Source organism: Lytechinus variegatus, chromosome 12 (genome assembly GCF_018143015.1).
Source record: "Lytechinus variegatus isolate NC3 chromosome 12, Lvar_3.0, whole genome shotgun sequence".
Lineage (NCBI taxonomy): Eukaryota > Metazoa > Echinodermata > Echinoidea > Temnopleuroida > Toxopneustidae > Lytechinus > Lytechinus variegatus.
In genome coordinates this window covers 26,268,695-26,293,247 of record NC_054751.1, presented here as the reverse complement: position 1 = coordinate 26,293,247, position 24,553 = coordinate 26,268,695, and the positions used below count along the sequence as shown (strand labels likewise).

General features: G+C 36.7%; 1 protein-coding gene across 2 annotated transcripts in view; it reads right to left on the bottom strand.

The window, feature by feature from the left end:
* Positions 1-22,672, bottom strand: part of LOC121425151 (synaptic vesicular amine transporter-like) — a 54,619-nt gene extending 31,947 nt beyond the window's left edge. Inside the window, exon 1 of one of the 2 annotated variants that reach the window (XR_005971479.1) lies at positions 22,155-22,672. The gene's annotated coding sequence lies outside the window, so the exon portion shown is untranslated. The remainder of the gene's footprint in view (positions 1-22,154) is intronic. The other variant, XM_041621147.1, reaches the window with a different exon arrangement.
* Positions 22,673-24,553: the final 1,881 nt, after the last annotated feature.

Here is a 24,553-nt window from a genome sequence, read left to right as displayed (position 1 = left end):
CAAGTACTTAAAAATGCAAACAGAAAGAGTTTTGTTGCTTTCTCTTTTTTAGGCTTTTGTTTCCTTTTGCGTCGAAGTTGTAGCAGACATGCATCTCAATATTTTGTTGGGTTTCCTAACATACTATAGTCTCCAAACGAGTTAGCCGGTATTTTGTCAAGCGAAATTATACACGACTTTGGTTTTGTGGTTGACAGTGTTGGTAATCATTCATATAATGAGATGGAATTAATATCGATGAACCTCAAATGGGTTTTAACGAAGTTTATAGAAAACACGATCTTGACACTAAACAAAATGCACTGCTATTGATGTCACATACTTGTAATATCTTGGGCTTTTTTAATCTTTAATGATATTTTCAATTATCATCATGAATATCAATGTAAGTAAGGAACTTAAAATAAGTAGAATTATATTTTCGACGAAATGAGATATTTAACTTTAACATTCTTATCATTGTTACTCAACATTTTCGAGTCGTTTTTTATCTTAACTCGTCTAACTCTCACTCCCCTGCAATGAATGTACAGTGTATACTCGATTATCATATAGGCTTACATAAAAAAATGCAATTTCCCCCTTCTTGAACAACAGCTTTGCTTTTTTCAACAGCTTTCTTAAAATACTTTGTAAAAATACAGCATTTCTCATATAATTTTTTTCACCAAATGTTTTGCATACAATGCTCGTTCATTCCCCCACTTACTAACATTATACTGATACTAACAGTGAAATATGGAGTGGAAAATTACATTAATGATAATGATTATACTAATAATGATTATGTTAAAAGATAAGTTGTGTAGAGCTAGAAAAAATCAGCATGAAGGGAAATCAGAGTTTCAAAATTAGAGGGGTGTGGGTAGCACGAGGGATGAGAAAAAATTACCACTACAGATACAATGACTGGAGAATTGAAAAGAATTCATAGAACTTTTTTTGAAAAAAATGAAATGATAGAAGAAATGTGGGAGAGACAGAGAGAGAGAGAAAGAAAGAAAGAAAAGGAGAGAATGTGGGTGTAAAGTAAGAGTATGGGAAAAAAGTAAGTGATAAAATATCAAAATAAACTGCCAACAATTAATTTTCATTAATCAGCTAGAATCCACCCACCTAAAGGCTAATTACTTTGACGCTTGTACCGCATACGTCACTTAACAATAACATTGTAAAAACACTAGGGGACAAGCGATTGAATTTAGTAAGATTTAATGAGCCTGTCGTGTCTGTTTAGGTACGACTATTTTGATACTCTGGATGAATCACTTATCTGGGACCAAGTACGCACTTAATATTCCGAGAACGATTAATTTGATTGATTACGTAATGGATATCGTCAGTCTCTATTCATTAGAAGCTCGTATTCAGAGTTCTGTAGCCTTTCCACGATCCCAGTTGGTATTCTGGTAAACTGCCGATTCGTCTATTGCCAATTCGTCCACTCATCACATGGTCTACCCCCTAGTCTAATGCCATTCCATCCATCAACATTTCGTCCAACAGCCCAATAATCATTTGGTCCAATAATCACTACGCCTACGACTATGTAGTCTTATAACCAGTTGGTCTAATACCCATTTCCATTTTATTCATTTCGCCCGATTAACGCTGAGTCCAATTAGACCAAACGCCATTGGACTATATGACTATTGGACCAACCGGTTATAAGACGAAATGGTGAGTGGACGAAATGGCAATTAAAACACGTGAATAGTGGACGAACTGATGGTAGACCAAATGATAGTAGACGAGTTGGGAATTGGACGAACTGGCATTAGACAAATCGGAAATAAACAGGTATTTCGCTTGCTATGTCGGATGGTGTACATGCATTCGTGTTGGTGTTTACAAAAAAAGTGTTTTTTTCATTAAATGAAATTATCATCTCTCGGCTGATTTTCTAGGAATCAGATATCAACTATGTTTAGAAAAATTGTGATCAGTGTCGAAATGAATCGAAACCTTTCAGGGGAGCAGGAAAAATTACAAATAGTAGCGAGCGAAAAGACCAAGCAAGAAATAGTATATTTTTAAACTTAAAAAAAAATGTAATTTGTATCGGATTCTGACATTCTATCATGTCCTCATTTATTCATTTTCATTTTTTTTTGGGGGGGGTCTATCATGGAGCTGTAGAGGGGATAGCAACAGGCCAACGAAAGTCCTCACCTTTACGCAATAACGCAAGTGATTTTCAAATATATTTTGCAAGATAAATATACTGTAGGCTATATAAACCATAGAAAGGGTAAACGTGGTTGTTGTATTATTGTACAACAGTGCATTACGATAATCCACAACTAAATCATGGAAGGGATGAGTAAAACTGTTATATTACAACACTTGTTGTATAGTGCATTAAGATAATCCACAACTATGGACATTTCATTGTTGGATTGGCATTGTATTATAAAAGATAACCACCGTTTAACCACTATAGTATCTGGGCTATCCTGTACTCTTTTGAGACACACTAAGAACGAAAGCGGTGAGTCAACGAAGATCTTTGTTGTAATACGAAGAAATGATGAAATTTTTATGGTGTGATGTCATTGATTTTCCTTTTCTACATTTCAGTGTTTTTTATGCCGCATTTCGGTTAGGCGTGGATGGGGTGCTCCTGCGGCCCAAATGCGGTGGGGTTTGGTCTGTGGGGGCTGGGGTGTGGCCTCATGGATGCGTGATTGGCCCCGTTAGGATCAGTGTGTTAATGACTTGGCTCTATATAAATTTCTGAGTTTGTTGGATGATACATTGATTCCTATTGGGCTAGTGATGTGTTTGTGGGACTGCATATCCCCCCCCCCCATGTACTGGTTCCCGCCAGATTTGGGTTGTGAATGGTATTCGCTCTGCCCCGTTGGGCTGTTTTATGCAGGACGCTGGTTGCGGGGAGGGGATTGTGACGTCATCACTTCGGTGCTCTATTTGTGTGGAGGTTTACTTTTACGTTACTTTGATCTCATGTCACTTCTTATGTTTGTATTTTGATGGTTTTACCCTTAGCTATATTACATCATGGACCTACTACATTCATAACGGTTTTGTACTATTTTACTATCAGAAAATGTATGAAATATAATGAACAATGTAATAAAATGTAGAACTGTAAAACAGACACTATTCAGACTTCGGGCTGCTATGCTTTGTTATCTTTCAATAAAACCATTTATTGGAATTGAAAAAAAGCTTGTGTGATGAAGCCTTATCTATGTGTCTTTAACATTTTCATCTCGAGTGTATGAAATTATGAGTAACAAGCTACTCGAGAAGACTTAAAATATTTTTCATTCGAGTGGTTTTGGTTATCTTCGTGGAAGGTCAACTTACTCGCACTTCTTAATTACAAAACTACGTACAGGCATCTGCATAGTCACGTGCCGATTAGGCTTGAACATACTAAGAGATGATCATTATATTCTCGAGCAGGTTTTCATAAAATGGCAAATTCACGATCGAAGGTCTTCGGATTTCAGCCTTTGAGCCGAGCTAGATCGTTTTTATTGACCTGCATACGATCCATACGGTAGGTGCCCCGTTGCTTGGAAAACACGGCAAGGAGCGTGTAGTGCCCTGAAATCCAAACTTTTCATTCTAGTTTAAGTGGATGGCGGGTGACGCCGAGAACGCATCGGCAAGAATCGGAGAGTGTTGAGATAGATAGGTGAAAGAACCACGATAATACGTCGTTGAGAGAGGAGAAGAAGGAGAGCGATAGAAAAACAACTGTGTTTGGGTGCGTGACAGTGGGTGTGTGTGCGTGAGGGTGCACGCGGGCGTGTTTGATTATCTAGATATAGGGAGTGAGTGGGCGGGGTTTTGTGTGTATGAGAGAGAGGAAGTAGTGCGGATATTGTCGTATACCAAACCCTTCGTTGTATATATTTTGAAGGAATGTCAACTACTAAGGAGTTGTGTAACATGGTTAGAAACGCTGGGGAGGTACTTTTATCATTCATTCATTCAATGTAGTAAAAAGAAAGAAAGAAAGAAAGAAGAAAAAAGAAAGAAAGAAAGAAAGAAAGAAAAAAGAAAGAAAGAAGAAAGAAAGAAAGAAAGATAGAGAGAAAGAAAGAAAGAAAGAAAGAAAGAGAGAAAGAAAGAAAGAAAGAAAGAGAGAGAAAGAAAGAAAGAAAGAAAGAAAGAAAGAAAAAAAGAAAGAAAGAAGTTAGAGATACATATAATGAAAATGAGAGGGGAAAGGGTGAGTGAAAAAATGAGACTTTATGAAAAAAACATAAAATGTAAAATCAACCATGAAGTTTAAAGGAGTGACAACCTTATCTAAATATAGCAATTACCACTTTACATGGTTCAACCCAACACTTAAACTCCCAGATGCAGCTTTATTCAAGGTTGGATATAACACTTGGAAAAGGTCACTCCTCCATCCTTTCAATAAATTGTTCTTGTAACATTTTATTTTAAGAGCGTAATACCCATGCAATCTCACACATAATTTAATCAGAATGATTGAGCAAGAGGAAGAGAGTGATGAGAGGAAGGACAGAAAATGGAGAATGAAAGGGAGAGAGGAGGTAGAGGGTGAGATAGAGAGATGTAAACTGACATGAAATCACTAAAACATTGAGGAACCTATTATGAAAGACATAACTGACAACCACGTTTGATGGATAAACATTTCATGATAAAACTCTTTATCAAAAACAGAAACGACACTCTTAAAAGGGTACTTAAATTTTGGCAGATGATTGGCGTAAGGACTAGAATTGTAAATAAATCTAATAAATTATTTTTTGGGGGGTATCTAGAAATTGACATAATATGCATAGTAACAAGTAAGCAAGTCGTTTGGTAAGATGGAATTATCGATGTCTAGCATCTTTCATGACTTTCATCTCCCTAATTTAAATTTAAAAAGGATCAAATTGATTAAACATTTTGAAGAAAAAAAATCGTTCAAGAATGTGAGGTTTTGAAAATAATTCATTGATATATTTGCAAATACAGATTATGTACAAACATCTTACTGAATAGATGAGAAACAGAGTGACATCGGATAAATTATCAAACTGACATTAAAGGGGGTAAAGGCAGATGCCATAGAATGAGATGCTTGAGAGAAACAAAAAAAATCCTCCCAAATGACAGGCGTTCCATTAAAGAGATGACCAACCCTTCTCACTCGGTGTCTTCAATTACAGTTTGAAATGAAATCCAGGTTGACTGACTTCCACTTGTTGTAAACGATCTTAAAAGGTGCGCAAATTTACCTTCGTGTGACACGAGACGAGCTTCGAGATGACGGCCAGTATAGTTTTGAGGATCGAATTTATTGCCCAATCCATAAACTGGACGATGTTAATTTCGCTTCCACTGATTTTTTTTTTCGTAAAGCAATGTGCAGAGATAGATATTAGTGTATTACTGTATTTTTTATATTATGTCAACCCATTATCAATTCAGGGTGATCTTTAGGGGAGTCCAATTGATTCATAATGGATGAAGAAATTAATGTCGATTTTTTTTTTGGGGGGGGCCTGCGATGGGGAAAATATTTGACTCGTAAATGAAACGAGAGCAGGAAATAATTATTTAGAAAAGAAGTATGTGAATTTTCTAAGGGTTTTGGAATAAGATTCATCATGAACAATGAGGGAGATTGAAAAGCAATAGGAGTGAAGACGTAAAAAAGGGGAAAGATATTGGGAAAGAAAAGGAATAAAACGACAAACTTGAACGGGTGAACAATGAACATAGCATTAAATGAAACAGGGAGAGGGGGGAGAGAGAGGCGAGCAGAATAAGAGGGAAGTGTGTGTGTTAACGTAAAGGGTGTGTGGGGATGGGGTGTGCGTTCTTTTCCAGTGAGAGAGAAAAAAAAAGAATCTCTCCGGAAGTATAGGGAAATGACGTCACATCCTTTCCGTCCCCACTCGCATGGTAAACGACACCTTGTTCCACATAATTACCCGGAAACTATACAGCTCTGATTTCCTTCATTCCACTGGATCGTCGTCGTTTTCCTAACTTATCACTTTTGTTTATTTGGAGATTTTTTAAATCTAAATTTTCTTCAATGATACAATGCTTGAATGCATTACATTTCTCATCAAGTTTAATTCAAAATGAAGTTTCAACAAAGGATAATTGCTTTGCCTGAATATAAGTGAAGATGTACCGCATTTTTGTTATATTTTTATATTTTTTGAAGAGAACTTGCAAAAAGAAAGTGCAATTTTATCCAGAATTATTGGTATATGCCGCAACCTTTTAATCGTGTATCAATTGTGTCCGAAATAAACCTTGATGAAGTTAGATTTTTTTTAATCTGGAATATTGTGGTAATTATTGCAAATGTTGAATAATTATTCATACATTGTACGCGCTATAGTACTTTTTGTTTTAAGCGCCTCTAAACATTCATTATTATTATTATTATCATTACATTGATGATGAGACGAACTATCACTTCTATAAAAGAAATACCTCCTCAGAAGTGAAAGCATCTTCCATGGCCTTCAACTTGCAGTACCATGCGGAATACTAAATTCTAGCATGCAGGTAACGCATTGCTAAGGGAATAAACATTTGAGAATTCCTACTGTTGTAGTTGAGGTTGACTTATATAAAACATGGACGTGAACTCGTATCAATGTAATCATCAAATCATCAAAAAATCAGATCAGTTGTTGGTAATGATACGTGCATTCTAAATTGTAGGGAATTGAAACAATTCCAGATTTACTGTTGTCAGGGACCAACCAATCGAGTTCTGAATTTAGTTTGAATTGTACAGATTCATTTTTAAATCTCAAAGGATTTCAATTCATATCCCTCGAGATTCAAAACTAAATGTTTAGGATTCACTCAACATTGTAATTCCTTAATTCGATTTGTCTCTGACTACAGTCTATCTTGATTTACTTGATCGTGAGTGAAATTTAGGAATAGAAATCTACGGTAGATGGTAAACCATAGGAAAGAAGTCGAGACCGGAAGTTGGATCCCTTATTAGTGCACGTGACTCGGGCCGGGGTCAAGACCGGAAAAGACTCCATTGAAGGTAAAGGAGGTAAACATCTGAAAGTTGGAGGGAAAACTTGGAAAATGAGATTGAAAGCTTTAGTTATGTTGACGTTAACACATCCTGATTCATCATCCACAAAATTAAATCTTTGATCCTAATGCAAATTGAAAATCTGTAAAATATATGTATATTTACTTATATATTTATATATATTTACTTTCGACTGAACGCTTCAGTCTTCGGGATTATGAGCCGTCAGATAACCACCGGAAAGCGTAGCGGCAAAGGACATCCTGATTCAGATAGCTTTTTTTTCAAGTAAATGAAACCATTTATGGTATAAACCGGGTGAATAACATGGTAAAAGAAAAGCGATTTATTGCCAAAGAAAAATAAAAGAGGATATCCAAAAAAAAAGAAATAATAAATCGCATTTTTCCTTTTGGAAAGTACAGTAAAAGCAGAAAAAGTTGAAATTACAAAGACAAGAAGAGCACTATAAATATACTTTGGATGAGAATAAAACGTGATTTTTTAAAATGAGTTTATGGGATGGTTTGGCAGAAACATCAATTCGGTTTAATATCCGACAGTCACGCTGGTCATGGCGAAACCGACTTATGACGAATCAAATCTATAATGTTGTTCCAATGATATACTATCATTTACTTTAAATCGGTTTCGCTGATAATTATGACGTCAACATTCAATTAATGAGCCAGAATACTATTTAACACGTTCATATTTGATTCGACCAGTTTATTCTCAATCGGATACTAGTACTTGAAATGAAAACTAAATTGTATGGGCCTCCGGCACAAAGTGTGTCTCTTGCAATAGACCCATGTGCCCTACTATCGTCTTGATACAAAAGCCGCCTACTCTGAACAATCCGAAATATATTATGAATTTTGTTTTAAAATGGTAAAGGTTTCTTTACTTATTTTGAAGAAGAAGTTGAATACTTGGAAATTTATTCTGAGAACAGATTATTCATTGGCGAAATAAAAAAATATCGTTTTATGAATGTTACAAATTTGTTTTCTTAAACCTTATAATCATGATCAATCCGTACATTTAATATAGCCATACTTAAAATTATATACCCCCTCCTGCCTTCAAATTAATTTCTCTTATCTTTGTTTATGGATTTGTTTAATGTTTATGTTTCTGTATCGTGTAATCTTTGTGTGAAACAAATGGCATTCTAAATTATTTTGTGCGAACAACTTGAATTTCCATTTGTACCATTTGTACCTGATTGCATTATGGACAACAAAAATGTCTGAATCTGAGTGAATCTCTCTATAATACCTATAAAGAAGAGATGTACATAATATCTAAGAAGTCATGTACAGTGCATATGTCTTTAAAGGGCTCGAACTGACCAACAATGTTTGTTGTCTCTCAAAGACTGTATGTTACAAAAAGCAAGTCTAAAAATGCACCTTTTGAGATAACTATAAATACAGAGGACAAATGAGACCGCTATTTTATTCTTACATTAAAACTTAAATGTTTTGAGAGGAGAAGTACTTGTTTTGTTGCTTGATAACATATTCATCGCAGTAGGAATTCAGTAAATTAGTGACTTATCAATGAAGTCAGTATAGATTACAACTTACATTCCTCGGAATGTTGCATTGTGGGTTAAGAATCGACCCTATTGGAGTGATTGAAGACCTGTAGTCGTGCTATATATACCAGGCTGATAGTTCGTATTTGCTTTAAGGGTAAGCATGTTGTGTATACTCTACTTATTCCCATCTCGAGCCCCTCCCATTTTAATCTATATTATACATTTGGCGTCATTAGATTGGCTTTGTAAGTTTTCTAGATTCTTCTTTTTAATTTTGATAAAAGGGACGTCTAAGTTCCAACCCTTTCATAATTTTCAAAATACATTCTTTTCCTTAATTCCTTCTCTTTGCCTATACATGCAATGTCTGTACGGGAGAGGCGGACGCTCCCCCCCCCCCAAAAAAAAAAAAAAAATGTATATATATATATGTATGTATGTATATATATATATATTTGATAATAATAATAATAGATAAATGAATATAAGTATACATAAATTAATAAATGAGTAATATAAAAGGATGAAAGCAAGAAATTTTATACTGAAAATTTTCTCAAAATGCAGTGGAATTGTACATGAAATCATCATGTTTTCTGCTTCGATTCCCCTTTTAGGAATATTTTTGCAACTTGAAAAATCATGGAAATGGAGCAGTAATGTGGCGCCGCCTCTGTATGGACTAGTATACTGTTCATACATGTGTTTTGTTATCAAATGTAACTTATCCAAAGGGCCTATTTATGAAAGAAAATAGTGATGATTTCATCATGGTTGAGTTCATCATTCCATTGATATCAACATGACCGCCTTCTAAAAGCTGAAGAAGACCTAAATCCTTCTTTTCAATATACCCCCGTGCACCCTATATCTGTCACGCAGTGAAGAAGTTTTCCAATACGCAGTGCAGACTAACGATCGGCGAGCTCATATGAAGAACACGGCGCGGCGTGTTGAATATACCAGCATCCCTCGGGCATGCGATCGAACTTTCTCCATTGATTCCTCAACAAGTGGGTACGAGGGAAGGCCTAATACCATGCGTGGGCCAGTGTCTGCAGTATAAATTTGGAAGCATTTCCACACTTTATTTATTGCTACCGGGCCACGACATGTGTATTCATAAGATGTGTAATTATGTGAAGGACATGCTTATATGAAGGTATGTCAAGATGAAGGGAAAAATGCTTCATGAATAAAACTTTCATCGATTTCTAAGATGAATTATGCGACATGAAATCTGAAACATTCGTCCACACTCTATGGAATATCTGTATGTGAAGACGAGTAATTATGGTGTTATAATATCTTAATGATGATTTTTACTGGCGTCTGTTAGGGATATGAGTTCAGACAGTTCCCACCATGCAGATAAACATGCACTTGAATTTAAAATACTGGAATGTAACCAAGATCGAGCTTTCGTGTGTTATCTCCTATAAAGCTTATTTTTCTTTATTTTCCTATGTATAGATCATTTCTTAGATGGTGGCAAATAAAAGCAAGCAATCGACTAATCAATGAAAACACATTTTGAAAAATGGGATCATTTCAACGGGAAAAAACAAAACTAGAAGTATGCGTGAATTATCGCACCGTGAAAATGATTACGTTGGATGAGATTTGTTTTATCATTGGAGGATGATACGGGAGAAACCGGAAGCGGAAGTCACTTTGTCGGAACTAGTGAATTTTATGATGATTAAAGACCTACTAAAATCATGCTAATCAATTTCTTTATCAGAAGCAGTGGCGTACCGTGGGTCACGTCATTGGGGGGGCACCAGCAAAATTTCTTAGTCACTTAGGGAGCGCACAAAGCGCGCTCAGTTGTCAGGTATACTGACCTAATAGCGATATTTTAAGGACATATATGCAGTGCCATTAAACGGATATTAATCTCACTGATTAAATAATGCGAGCGCGAAGCGCGAGCTGAAAATTTTAGATATTCAGAGCTAAAAAAGGGACATTATAAGCAATTCTCGTAATCATGATACGTAACTTTCTCGCTAAACAAACAATGCGAGTGCAAAGCGCGAGCTAAAAATTTTTGTATACACTTACCCTATACAGGGAAATTTTAAGGACTATATTTCAGAATCCATTAAGAATATGAATATCGCACCGTAGTTATGTAATGCTAGTGCCATCCTTTGCTGATTTTGTTAGAATTACACCTAAACACAGTCATGAAGCACCTTTTGTAGTCATTGTAATCATGATTATCATACGTATCTCACGAATCAAATACCGTGAGCGCGAAGAGCGAGCTGAAAATTTGGGAAATTCAGACCTGAAGAGGGGCTTTCTAAGGCTTGTTTGTAGGAATTCACATAAGACCCTGCGTATTTCACTAACAAAATGATGCGAGCGCGAAGCGCGAGCTGAAAATTTTTCATATTCAGATCAGAAAAATTGACATTTTAAGGACTGATTTAAGTTCATGAAGAGCAGAAATCAAACCAATCGACTACTGAGAACATAACATATAACATAATATAACATTAAAATGAACAATAATTTCTTCTTTCCCCACTACGTTTCCCTTCCTTTTTCCCTCTTTTTCTCCTTTTCCACGTTTTTTTTTGTGCCCAGCCGATTGGGGGGCACGTGCCCCCCCATGCCCCCCCCCCCGTAGTTACGCCACTGATCAGAAGTATATAAGAGCTCAACAATAAAGCAGCACAACTCTAGCAGCTAGTGTAGCTGTAAGGCGCTTTTGCATTTCAAGGACTAACGTTCCATTAAGTTCCTATTTACCACACCTTGAATGAATGCAAAATAGTGTGGATACATATACGGAGAAGAAACGAACAGAATAAAGCCATGTAGATAAGAACCAAAGTGAAATCTAACATCCACGAATTATCAACAAAAATCCCTTTGAAAATAACAATTTACCGTAGTATAACATCGTGAAATAAAGTATACAACCCTAAATAGATAAAATACAAATACCCCCATCGTAAAATGTAAATACGATTTTGCTTCTCTTTTTTGGCAGACAAGGGTCCCGTAACACAAAGGTTAGCGATTAATCGAACGCTTGGTTTCTACGATTGATTGTACACTGTAGCCAATGGGATCAATGATCGTAGAAAATGTTCTACGATCTTTGCTAAGCTTTGTGTAACGGGCCCCATGTCTCATCATTGACGTTGACCCATCGTTGAAACATCTTGAATAGGAATTTTTGCAATCGCGAAGTGGGACAGATGATGGAACATAATAAAACTATTGTTTCATAACACCCTTCATACCAAAGCAGTCTTTGTCGAAAATTGGTGAATGAAATAGCAGTTTCGTCCTTGTCTCTTGACAAACGACATAACTTGTTCTCAATTATCTGTCAGATTACACTGCAAAAACGCTGTTTAAAATTTTGAGCACATTGTTTAAGCCCGTCATTATAACAACTACACTCTAAAAAATGAAGTGCTAATTCAGCTCTTAAAGAACGTGTATAGTGACTGCACTTCGGAGTGCTGATTTTTCTCGTTCAAATTTGAACTCGACAAATGAGCACTCCGAAGTGCAGTCACTATACACGCTCTTTAAGAGCTGAATTAGCACTTCAATTTTTAGAGTGTACCGTTTAAAATTTTTAAACAAGTTGTTTAAAAGGATTAAACAACTTGTTGTTAGAGTGATAGGCTTAAACATTGTGTTTTTTTACTGTGTAGTATATGACGATAATCAGCTGTCCCATATTCATCAATTTTCGACAAAGACCTCTCAGCTTTTCATCGTGATTTGACGGGTATTTTCAATGGATATTCGCTATCATCAAAAAAGGAACGCTTCAACTTGTCTTCTTGTACTTGAATATGGATGGGGAAAATTCATTATAACAGTCTGGGTAAGTAATTTTATCCCCGTGGATTATAATGTTTGATATGGAGTTAGAGGCTAGAGAACGATTAGTATCAACTGACAGTTATTGACGCGTAGAAGCACATCTCGTTCAATGTACCTATACGAGGATGAGACCTACAAAGAACCGGAAGTCTTAAGAATGAATTCATTTTCCTAATTACGTGGATTCCTTCCGGGCTCAACATAAACTTCAAGGCAAATTTTATTTCAGTATCTGTAATATATTGTTCGGAAATGAGAACAAAATTATGCATGAAGTGGAACAAACAGCCAACACAAGATTCGTTCATGGGATGTCTGTATGTGTCTTTTAGATGAGATAGACTGTAGTCGGGTAAGTGATGCCTTATAAGAAATATATAGGCTTTTCAATATTAAATTCTTACTCCGAGCAAGCTTAGAGATGTATCTTACTTGCATACGGATAGATAATAGCATGTGTGTAAATGTAACAGGTTGTTTATCATAATGTCGCATACTTCATTCATACAAATCGATGAAAGTTTTTCATTATTAGGTTTTCGCTCTTTCTAGAAAGCTATAATTTCACGTTGGGCTTCAGGTAACATGAACTCAACATTTAAAATGATGAGATCGGTGTAAAGAATACCGTATAGTATGAATTAGCATATTTTCATCATGGAATTTATGGAAGCTTGAAAGACACTTACGTTTATACATAATCGTGGCTTGATAATCATGTATTCTGCTATGGAACAGATCTTCTTCCTCCACAAATTTGAATCAATCCGGACGGCTTTGTGGGTTTTCTTTTTTCTTCAAATTCCCGAGCTCGCGAATCGTATGCAAACTGGTCGCATGCAATTAACTATACTAATGATGAGCAGATGGGATTTACATGTGGACGGATACAGTAATCTGTTGATGCTTTGTCAACGACCGCCTCTTGAAAATGGTGTGTTTAATTGTCATGAGGAGGGTCAATGGTCTACGTTATCCGTGACTTTAAAGAGTGAAGTGATTTAATAGGCCTATGGTACTATAGCGGTCTGACCACGGCGTGTAGGATTCAAGAGGATTTGAAAGTATGCATGTGTAAGATTACTTACCACGAGTGTGACGTGTTGTGAATAGAAGTGAATCCATATATTTGTTCGGATTGTGACCATCCTCACGGAAATGGCGGATTAATGGTCACAAAATATGTTTATATATATATAAATATATAAAGGAAGAGGGCCCTTCGCACAACGTGTATTGCAGCGCATCATGTTCTATGTACAGACGTAAATGACTCAATCATTGATGCAAGACGTAGCTTTAAGTATCTCTTTTATTGGGCTAGCTTTCGGCCAGAATTAGGGCCTTCATCAGGCCTATGATGCATTGAAACAAAGTGGAACAAAACAGTTTTATTTGTATGGTTTTGTTCCACTTTGTTTCAATGCATTATAGGCCTGATGAAGGCCCTAATTCTGGCTGAAAGCTAGCCCAATAAAAGAGATACTTGAAGCTACGTCTTGCATCAATGCTCATTTACGTCTATATATAAATATATATATATATATATATATATATATATATATATATATATATATATATATATATATATATATATATATATATATATATATACATATATATATATATATATATATATGTATATATACATACATACATTAACAACATAAAACCCGGAAGTACAAGCCAAGCACAGCGCCAACACACAATATCAGTCGTTTCAAAGAATTCACACAATTTAGTCGATTTGACATTTTCCGAACCTAGAAATGTTCTTTCCGATGAAATTTTTTTCTTGATTCGTGTTCCTATGGGGTCCTAGAACAAATTCAGCTTGGTTGCCAAAAGTTGCCGTTTGGGCAATTTTGCTAATTTGCATAAATCCAAAATGGCCGCCAGATGCCATCTTGAAAACCTAACTTTTGAACCCCTGTCCACAAAATGATGAGTAATGACTCGTTTTAGGGGTTTAGATATGTGTAGAACTGATTTCTGTAATCATTTTTGCAATATTAGTCAGGGGCCTTAGCAAAATTTTGGGGACAGGATTTACAAAAGCGCCATTTTTTGCATGTGGGTCCCTGGTATCAAAAGCATTAATTCTAGATAGGGTGCCCTGAAATTGGTGAAGGGCACCCTATTTTAAAATGCTAATTTATGCAAATTTTATGCAAAAAACTCATAATTCACCATATCTCACTAAAAATAATTTTCAAATGCCCAATTTGTGTATATTTGGGTTTTCTTTTGCTAAGCATTTAACTGCAGGTCGATTTTTATAAAATTGGTGAGTATGAATCAATTTTTAAGGTTAATTTATGCAAATTATATGCAAATCACATGTAAAAACACATGTATTACCATATATCGACATATAGAATTGTCAAAATCACAATTTTTTTTCCACATGTGTCACTGGTACCAAAAGCATTAATTCTTGATAGGATGCCTCGATATCAATGACTGGAATCCTTTTTCATAGGGATAATTTATGCAAAATTATGCAACATCACACTATTCACCGTGAATTAATGTATATGTATAGTACAGACCTAAACTTTTCTATAGAAGCCCATTTCGTTTCTTTCCCAAATACCCCCAGTATTTGGGATTTATTTTGACGGGGCATCAAATCTAGATTGATTTCTGTACAGCTCCTGAATAAGAATCAATTCTCAATGTTAATGCAAATTTATGCAAAATTTATGCAAATATGTGTAAAACTCATCAACTATCCTATTTTGAGGTTTTAAACCGAGGGACAAGCACAACACTATGCATATGAGACACTGTTACACAATTCATTCATTATGGTGACTTTCCATGCGACCAGAGGAGAGCATCATGTTTAAAATGCAAATTTATGCAAATTATAAATCCTGTGCATACCCCTTTCACAATTAAAAAAAAACCCGAAATCATATGGAAAAGATAAACAGTATTTCATCTTTCTTTTCAAAGCAATTCAAGAGGTCAGATTTCTTTCCCAAGTAGAGTTATCCCCTGTCAGAAAGAGGAGGGTATATGGATGGTTCTCAGTGCAGAAAAAGCTGTCCATGTCTGAATCAGAGCTATCGACTTCCCAAAATAATTGTCCAAATGCCTCCCCAAAATTAATTCAACCGAATTCCATCCAAATACATCCCAAATGTGGCTCGAAAAAAAAGTGTCTTGGCCACATTCTGGAGTATTTTGGAGGATATTCGGTTGGTTTTAAAATTTTCAAGACAAGCAGAATCTCTCCACGAATGTTTCCGTTGGGGAGGGAGAACAGAATAGTCCCGGATCCTTCCGAAGCGATTCCGGGAGCTCCCCGAATCCGAGATGAATAAGCACAGAATCTAGGCCATTTTGGGCAGAATTTGTCCGACTTTGTTCGGGAGAATTTGGTTTTGGTGTAACCCTTTGCTTAAAGCTAGGGTTAGAACGAAACCGAATCAGCTGCGAATCCATCCATATACACGTATTCTGGTGGTTTCAGGAATATTCTGTTTTGCCTTCGTAAATGCAAGAAAATTCGGGAACATTCGCTGAAAAATTCAGCTCATTTTGAAATGTTCAAAAACCAGCTGAATACCCTCCAGACTATTCCCGAATGTGACCACAACAAATTCCATTCGGGCCACATTCGGGATGTATTCCGATGGAATTCGGTTGGATTTTTGGAGGCATTTTGGGGTATTTTGGGAAGACTCGATTCGTATCAGTCGTAGAGTAATTAAAGGTCCGACTCTTGCCCCCCCCCCCATATCGTACGAATCATTACTCGAATACAAAGAAGAATACAGACGAATGAGATGAATTGGCTAGAAATTAGAAAAATGGCATCCAAAAAGTTGCCGAATCAGTAAATTGTAGCCCATTTCGAAAGAATCTGGCACATTTTCGGAAAATTCTGTGGCGTAGGCCTACTTTGCAAATTCGGGCATAATCGTTCGATTCGGGTCGTTATTCAGGTCGTCATTTGGCGAAAATCGGAGGATTCGGGCTAAATTCGGCTCGATTCTGGCTGCTCTGGCTCGATTTTTGCCACTGTTCTGGTTGGCATACGGCTTTATGCTTTATGTAATATATATTAGTCAATGGAATACAGCTTCATACATAAATTATTGTTAATTTGCATAATATAACACACTTTTGCATGGAAACAGGATTTTCAATAGCATACAATAGAAGATTTGAACTTAGTGATATAGAGGTACTTCAACAGTTTGGCCCCTTTTCCACTGTTAAACCCACTGGAATGGGACTAATTTACACATATAAAATAATTGCTAATTTACATAAATTAGCATATTTTGCATGAAGACGGGATTTTCAATAGCATGTTTGATAGGGAAATTAAATCTATGGATCTGATAGAGATTTTCTTTAAGTTTGGTTTCTTTTTATTCCTTTTTACTAATTTTTACTATTCATGCATAAATCAACTGCTAATTTACATAAATTAACATATTTTTGCATAAAACATGATTTCAATATCATGTTTGATAAGGAAATTTAAAGCTATTGACCTAAAAGAGACTTTCTTTGGTTTGGTATCTCTTTATTTACTTTTATTAATCAATTCCTATTGGCATATGGCTTCATGCATAAATTACTGCTAATTTACATAAATTAGCATATTTTTGCATAAAGTTGCAATTTTCAGCACCAGGTTCTGTGGGAAAAATTAAAGCTATTGACCTGATAAAGACTTTCCTAAAGTTTGGTATCCTTTTATTAACTTTTATTAATTCCCATTGGCATATGGCTTCATGCATAAATTACTGCTAATTTACATAAATTAGCATATTTTTGCATAAAGTTGCAATTTTCAGCACCAGGTTCTGTGGGAAAAATTAAAGCTATTGACCTGATAGAGACTTTCCTAAAGTTTGGTATCTTTTTATTAACTTTTATTAATTCCCATTGGCATATGGCTTCATGCATAAATTACTGCTAATTTACATAAATTAGCATATTTTTGCATGAAGATGCAATTTTCAACACCATGTCCTGTGGGAAAAATTTAAGCTATTGACCTGATAGAGACTTTCCTAAAGTTTGGTATCTTTTTAAAAACAAAAATATTAATTGATTCCTAACGGCATATGGCTTCATGCATAAAATACTGCTAATTTGCATAAATTACCATATTTTTGCATGAAGATGCAATTTTCAACACCATGTTCTGTGGGAAAAAATGAAGCTATTGACCTAATAGTGACATAGGGAAAGTTTGGTGCTTTTGTAAACTCTGTCCCCAAAACTTAAAATTTAAGGCCTAAGGCCCCTGACTAAATAAGGTCATCTTTAGGTCAATCCCAAGATGGCCGCCATATGCAATCTTGAAAATTGACTTGTGTTCCCCTTGCCCCAGAATGACGAGTAATACCTCTATTTAGGGGTTTTGGGGTGTGCAGAATCCATTTCTACTTTCTATTTTGCAATATAATGTCATCTTCAGGTCAAATCCAAGATGGCCGCCATATGACGCCATCTTGAAATATCAATTGTTGAACCCTTTGCCCCAGAATCATGAATAATAACTCTATTCATGAGTCATTAGGTATGTTGATTCAATTCATGTAGTTATTTTGCACAAAAGATAATATTCAGATCAAATCCAAGATGGCCGCCAACCGCCATCTTGAAAAATTACTGTCTGAGGCTTATACGTGTTAGAACTAATGTAAAGGGATTTCAGTAAGAATACTCATTTCTTTTATTAATTCTCAAGTTCATTTCAACATTAATTGCTCAACTTAGAATGAATCCTCTTTAGGTTTGGGCTATCCATTTCGAGTGTATTTTTTTAAGGTCCATTCATACCTTTGTACTGAAGAGGCTTTTAGGGTCTTATTTCAATTTGGAAGTGTTTTATCAATATTATTTTTCTAAATCAATGTGTCCAATGATTGGTAGGCATCATTTCGCCTTAAAAGACGATGGTGTAGCGCTAGGCCTTACATTTTCGAGAGTGACTATAGAGCACCACTCTAAAGTGGCAGTCTCTAGAGCAAATTTTTACAGATGAAGGAGGATGGCGCTGAGACACGTTTATATAGAGATGCTGCCCTAGCCTTCCTCCGAGGCCTTTGGTCTGCCAATTTAGCATTCCGATTATTTTCTGACGTCTTGACCCCTGTACTTAGTAGCTCTCCATAGAATGGATGGCGACTATCATCTACACCTTCATAAGTGTTAGTGTCTATGCCGGCAAGTTTTATGTCATATTTGCATGTGTCTTTAAAACGGAGGTGTGATCTATCGATGGGGTGAGACCAATCCAAGAAGGGATTCGCCAAGGTTTCATGGGGCAAACATGCCCCAACCACCTGAGGTGCCTTCGACAAAGGAGCGAGAATAAGCTTTTGATGCCAGCACGTACGCTGAAGGGCCTCTGTATTTTTCACTTTGTCCTGCCATTTAACGTGCATGATACGTCCGAGGCAGCTGACATGGAAGGTGTTTAGCCACTTTTCTTGGTCGGCGTACGTTTTCCAGGACTTACTTCCGTGCAGGAGCTTGGCCATGACTGTGACAGATTTTACAATCCTGATGCTTATATGCTTGTCCTGTGAAAGGGGACAAGAGACATATAGTCGGTCCAAGGTAGGTGAGGAGTCCACCATAACCAGACGAGTGTGTGCTGTTGATATACATATCTGGAGGACAGTCGGTGTCTTGAGTCTATCAGGATTTCTGACTGTCTCAAAGTCTGATGGATGGTCCAAACCCCTTACATGCACAAGACAGGCAGCTGTTATGTATGACTAGGTCTTGTACTCCCACTTCTTGAGAGGCAGGGGCGACATCGTTTCCGTAAAACATTTCACGAATGAGAACAATCCTGACCGTGGAACAGTCTTGGGGAGCCTATCTTCTGCAGGAGGCTAAAGAGTGCACTCCTGCTGACCAAGTCAATGGCTCTTGTCAGGAGGAAAAGTCCAATAATAATTATAAAGGAAGTTAATAATTAAATCAATTTTTTTGAAAAAAAAGGAGAAATCACTTTTTAATTCAAATAATACTTTAAAGTCATTTCACTGGAAAAGTATGGTTGCACAGAAATAAAAAAGGGATCAAAACTCCCGAAATCATAGCCCAAACCTTGAATGGTTTAATTCTAAAGTAAGCGGTTAATGACGAAATCTATCAACCATCTGACCATCTTAGACATGACTTGACCTCAAACTAAAAATGGAGTGATTAAAAGAAATGAATCATTCTCACTGAAATCCCCTTACATGAGCTCCAATACATAACAACAACCTTATTAGGGACAGCACTTCTTCAAGGTTCAATAGTCTCGGAAGTAGTTTTTTTTTCTTAATATGGCGTTTAGTGGTCATGTTGGATTATTTTGACCTGGAGATGATCCTACATTGCAAAATTATGAACAGAAATTGAATAAACATACCAAATAACTCACGAAAAGAGGGATATTATTCATGATTCTGGGACAAAAACTTGAGAATTAATAAAAGAAATGAGTATCTTACTGAAATCCCTTTACATTAGTTCTAACACGTATAAGCCTCAGACAGTAATTTTTCAAGATGGCGGTTGGCGGCCATCTTGGATTTTATCTGAAGATTATCCTTTGTGCAAAATAACTACATGAATTGAATCAACATACCTAATGACTCATGAATAGAGTTATTATGCATGATTCTGGGGCAAAGGGTTCAAAAATTGATATTTCAAGATGGTGTCATATGGCGGCCATCTTGGATTTGACCTGAAGATGACATTATATTGCAAAATAGAAAGCAGAAATGGATTCTGCACACCCCAAAACCCCTAAGTAGAGGTATTACTCGTCATTCTTGGGCAAGGGGAACAAAAGTCAATTTTTCAAGATTGCATATGGCGGCCATCTTGGATTTGACCTGAAGATGACCTTATATTGCAAAAATGATTACAGAAATCAGTTCTACACATTTCTAAACCCCTAAAACGAGTCATTACTCATCATTTTGTGGACAGGGGTTCAAAAGTTAGGTTTTCAAGATGGCATCTGGCGGCCATTTTGGATTTATGCAAATTAGCAAAATTGCCCAAACGGCAACTTTTGGCAACCAAGCTGAATTTGTTCTAGGACCCCTTAGGAACACGAATCAAGAAAAAAACTTCATCGGAAAGAACATTTCTAGGTTGGTGTATTGAGCCTATGAGACTGTCAAATCGACTAATTACTGAAAATGTTTGAAACTTCAGAAATACACAATGGAATGTTCTTTCGGATTCTAGCTCAAGGGGATAAACACATTCAATTCATCATCCACAACATAACCAAGTTACGTCACTTACTTCCGTGGCATGCCCGTATGCTTTGTGATTATGTATGTATGTATGTATGTATGTATGTATGTATGTATGTATGTATGTATGTATGTATGATTTCACAATGATCTTTTCTTACTTTCCCCGCTTTCCTTTACTTTAACCTTCTCCTCAACCCTCTCACCCTCCCCCCTCTCTCTCTTGTTTTTATTTTTGTGTGTTATATCTCGCTTCTATTCAGTCGAACTGCAACACAAAAATCAGGAGGCATATCAGTGCATTTTTTTAAGATACCATATTCCGTTCATGCACATCCCCGATACCTCTCACTGAAAGTCCAACTGTGTGTGCTGAATAATTGTTAGTGCAAGTAATTACACCTCCTTGTGCATTAAGGTTCCGTTTGGTTTTTAGAGGATGTCTGGGGAATATTGAGTGATTATTATGCGGTGATTTGTACTGTGGATGCATTAGTAGACAACATCGACACTTCTTATCTCATAATTTTCATCAGGCAAAAATGTATGAGTGTGTGTGCGCGCGGAAGGCGTGGGAGCGCTTACTGAGCGAATGTGGGTGAGTATGCGAGAGAGTGGGTGAGAAAGAAACCGGTAGGGGAGGAAGACAGAGAGATAGGCAGAGATAGAAAGAAAGAAAGAGAGGGAGAAAGATGGGGAATGTGATCGATAGTACATAGATGTGCGCGTGCAATAGAAATAGGTAGGAATAGAAAGGGTATAGACTGACACAAATGTATAAATTTGAAATGGAATCTCAATAAAACTAAATTAATGATGAACATCACAATGATGATTATTAGTACTTTTTCCGTTTCCTATCCCTTTATTCTTTACATCACTATCCCCCTTCTCTCTCTATCTCTTTCTTTCTATCGTTGGCACACACTCGTGTTGGCCTCTTTATACTGCAGAGCATTTAGCACACACCTTGTACTTCTATTACCTATCTTCCTTTCTATGTCCCCAGATGTTCTCATGTCGAGAGAAGCAACTCTACCTTGAATCAAAATGAAACAAGGCTTGAACTTACAATTACTTATAGAATGTTCAAGGTGGTTCATGCATTGAAAATTGGACAGAACAGTAACTATTCCCTGACAGAGAATCCAAAGAAAATTTAAATGGGAAGAGTTCCTTTCTCGACAGCAACCCAAAGCTATAGGGTTAGGGGTTGGTTTAAGGTTAGGGTTATTAAGGTTAGGGATAGAAGTTTGAATGGCTGTCGCAAAAGGAACTATTTTTCTTTATAATCTATTCTTCACTATTCCCGTGTATCAAAATAGTACCGATGACATCAATAAAGCGTCGCATAACCCATTTTTCATCGCGCATCAGATTGTGGGAATATCATTGTAAACGACTGAAGTTCAACAATAACCATGGAAACTATATCGAATGCATAATAGATATTTCAAAAGACATAACTTACTTTGTTAAAGAGTGGTATACTTTCTTCTTATCCTTTTGACAAGTGATTCTTGTTCTTATCCTTGCCCGATATTAAATCCTTTGCACGTTAAACAACCAACCGAGCTTCACTGCTCCGGGGTGGACAAAACAACGGCGACAGGTCTCACTCCAAGAACATGAAAATCAGATGAGCGGAATGCAAATTTCTCGGGTATGACTTTCCTTATCGTCTGCAAAGTAACAGACGTAAGTTTTTGATTTTCTCTTGAAGACTACATGAACTAACCAGTATCAGATAGCTGGGCGTCGTCGGGATGGTACACCGTGGTCATGTGTGATCACCAGTGTCTTCTTTCCCGGCAGCCCGGTCGACACTGTATGTATGTCTCTCTCGTTGTATTTACATTCCCTTCCAAATCGGAAATTGCTCCTGGTATGTAGAGGTAAGAGAAGACGCCAGCGTGCAGAAACCTTAATGAAGCAACAGGCATCCAGATATGCATATTACTGTTACTACTATACGAGCATTGCGATTCGGAACAATGCCACGGGCCAGGGAGAACTATACTCTGCGTAATTACGGTAGCTGCTAATTATGATTGGCTGTTAAAATGGACTTGTGACGATCGCTTTGCGAAATGAGCCAATCAGGGCGCGTTTTGTATTCTTAATACGTCGCAGTGACCCGCAGCAGATGGAATAGAGCTTCTCCTACTACGAATTCTATCGTATCTTCGGGAACGTTCGCACGGCTAATCTTGATCAGTGCCCTTTCCCCTTTTTTCTTCAAATTTTTATTTCAACCAATATTCCATCAAGTCACGGCGCGGAAAGGACTTCCCTATTTCATAAAACATTTGCAATCCTTAAATTTCAGGTAAGTAATGGCGAATCCTTGCAAGCCTTCAGTGATTTTGAACCATTCATGCAATCACTGTACCGACACCTTTCGCCCTTTTAGCTGACGGATGGAGGATAATTACAGGATTTCCATCAGTCTTGTGTCTCCGTAATGAGCCCCAATTCATGTTGCCCAAAATGGGGTCGACGATATGCCTCGTTCAGAGTGCAGTCCATCACTGAATTTGCAAGTCTTTGCCTTCTACAGAAGAAAGAAACGAGAGTTTGAAGGATGAATGAAAAAAGAATGGTGGTGTCGCGTTCACACAAGCGAGTCTCACTCCAGTGGATCGTTTCCTCAACATTTTTTGTCCGGCAAGTTGTCGGATATGACAACTTTCCTTGATCTTGATTGGCTTAGAAGCACTGCTACTCTAGTAATTGTAAAAAAAAACACACAAGAACTGTCAGAAAAACAAAAAAAACGATAAGTCCTTTCATGAAACGTTCGTATTTACGATTTGTATATACCATTGGTCGATTGGGGATTGTTTGTTTCGTTTGTTTGTGATTGTGTGACTGTGTGGGTGTGGGTGTGTGTTTGTGACTAAGACACGAATTAAAAAGGAAATAGAAAAGCTAACTATAGGGAGGAAAACAGAAGATGAATAAAAAAAAAGAACCAATCTGTTTGGTCACGAGCTAAATAAAAAGCTTTAACATACCAAACGGACTGTCACACACACGTGGCCGTTTTTAGCCAGCGTAATATTATGCCGACGTGAATACGTATGACATTAGCCGTTTTATCAATTCATCCTACTTCTTGGTATCAAGAAATCAATAATTGATATCTAGAAATCGAATTTTTAAGGTAAAAAATGTTTTATATCTATAAATTAATTGTGCTGATAACAAATTGCAATCATTTATATCATGAATTGAATTCCTCATATTCTTGAGTGTGGTCCAGTGGTTAGAGCATTAGGCTCATGATTGTAAGGTTGTGAGCTCGAATCCCCGCTCTGCCATTGTCCCCACTTTGATTTAAAAAAAAAAGACCCGAGAGTAATATCTGTAGTCTATAAGATCAGCCACTTTGCCTGATTAACTTAGAAGTAAGATGCTTTGTGTGTAACTTATACACTGTAAAAACTGTGGTGTTAAAACTGACACCGATTGGTGTTAATAGAGGACCACACCCTGAGGTGTTAAAATTACACCCTAGAGAATAAACATAACACCAAAGAGTGTAAATGTAACAACAAAAGGTGTTGTAATAACACCTATAGGTGTAAAACTAACACCACCAATTTAACACCGGTGTAAAATAACTGGTGTGGTCCTCTATGTATATGGGTTAACACCAGAGTTTTTGCTGTGTACCATCTCAGCGTTACACCCGCAGAATGCTGTCCGACCGAGTTCCTACGGGAGTTATCATCATAGAAAACAAGTCGACGTACGTTGGCTTAAACGATCAGGGTGCCGTTTCATAAAGACTTGCAATGGTAACAAATTGATAACTTCTACACCAAATTTACTATCAGCCAATCAGATTGAAGGATTTCAGTTGCT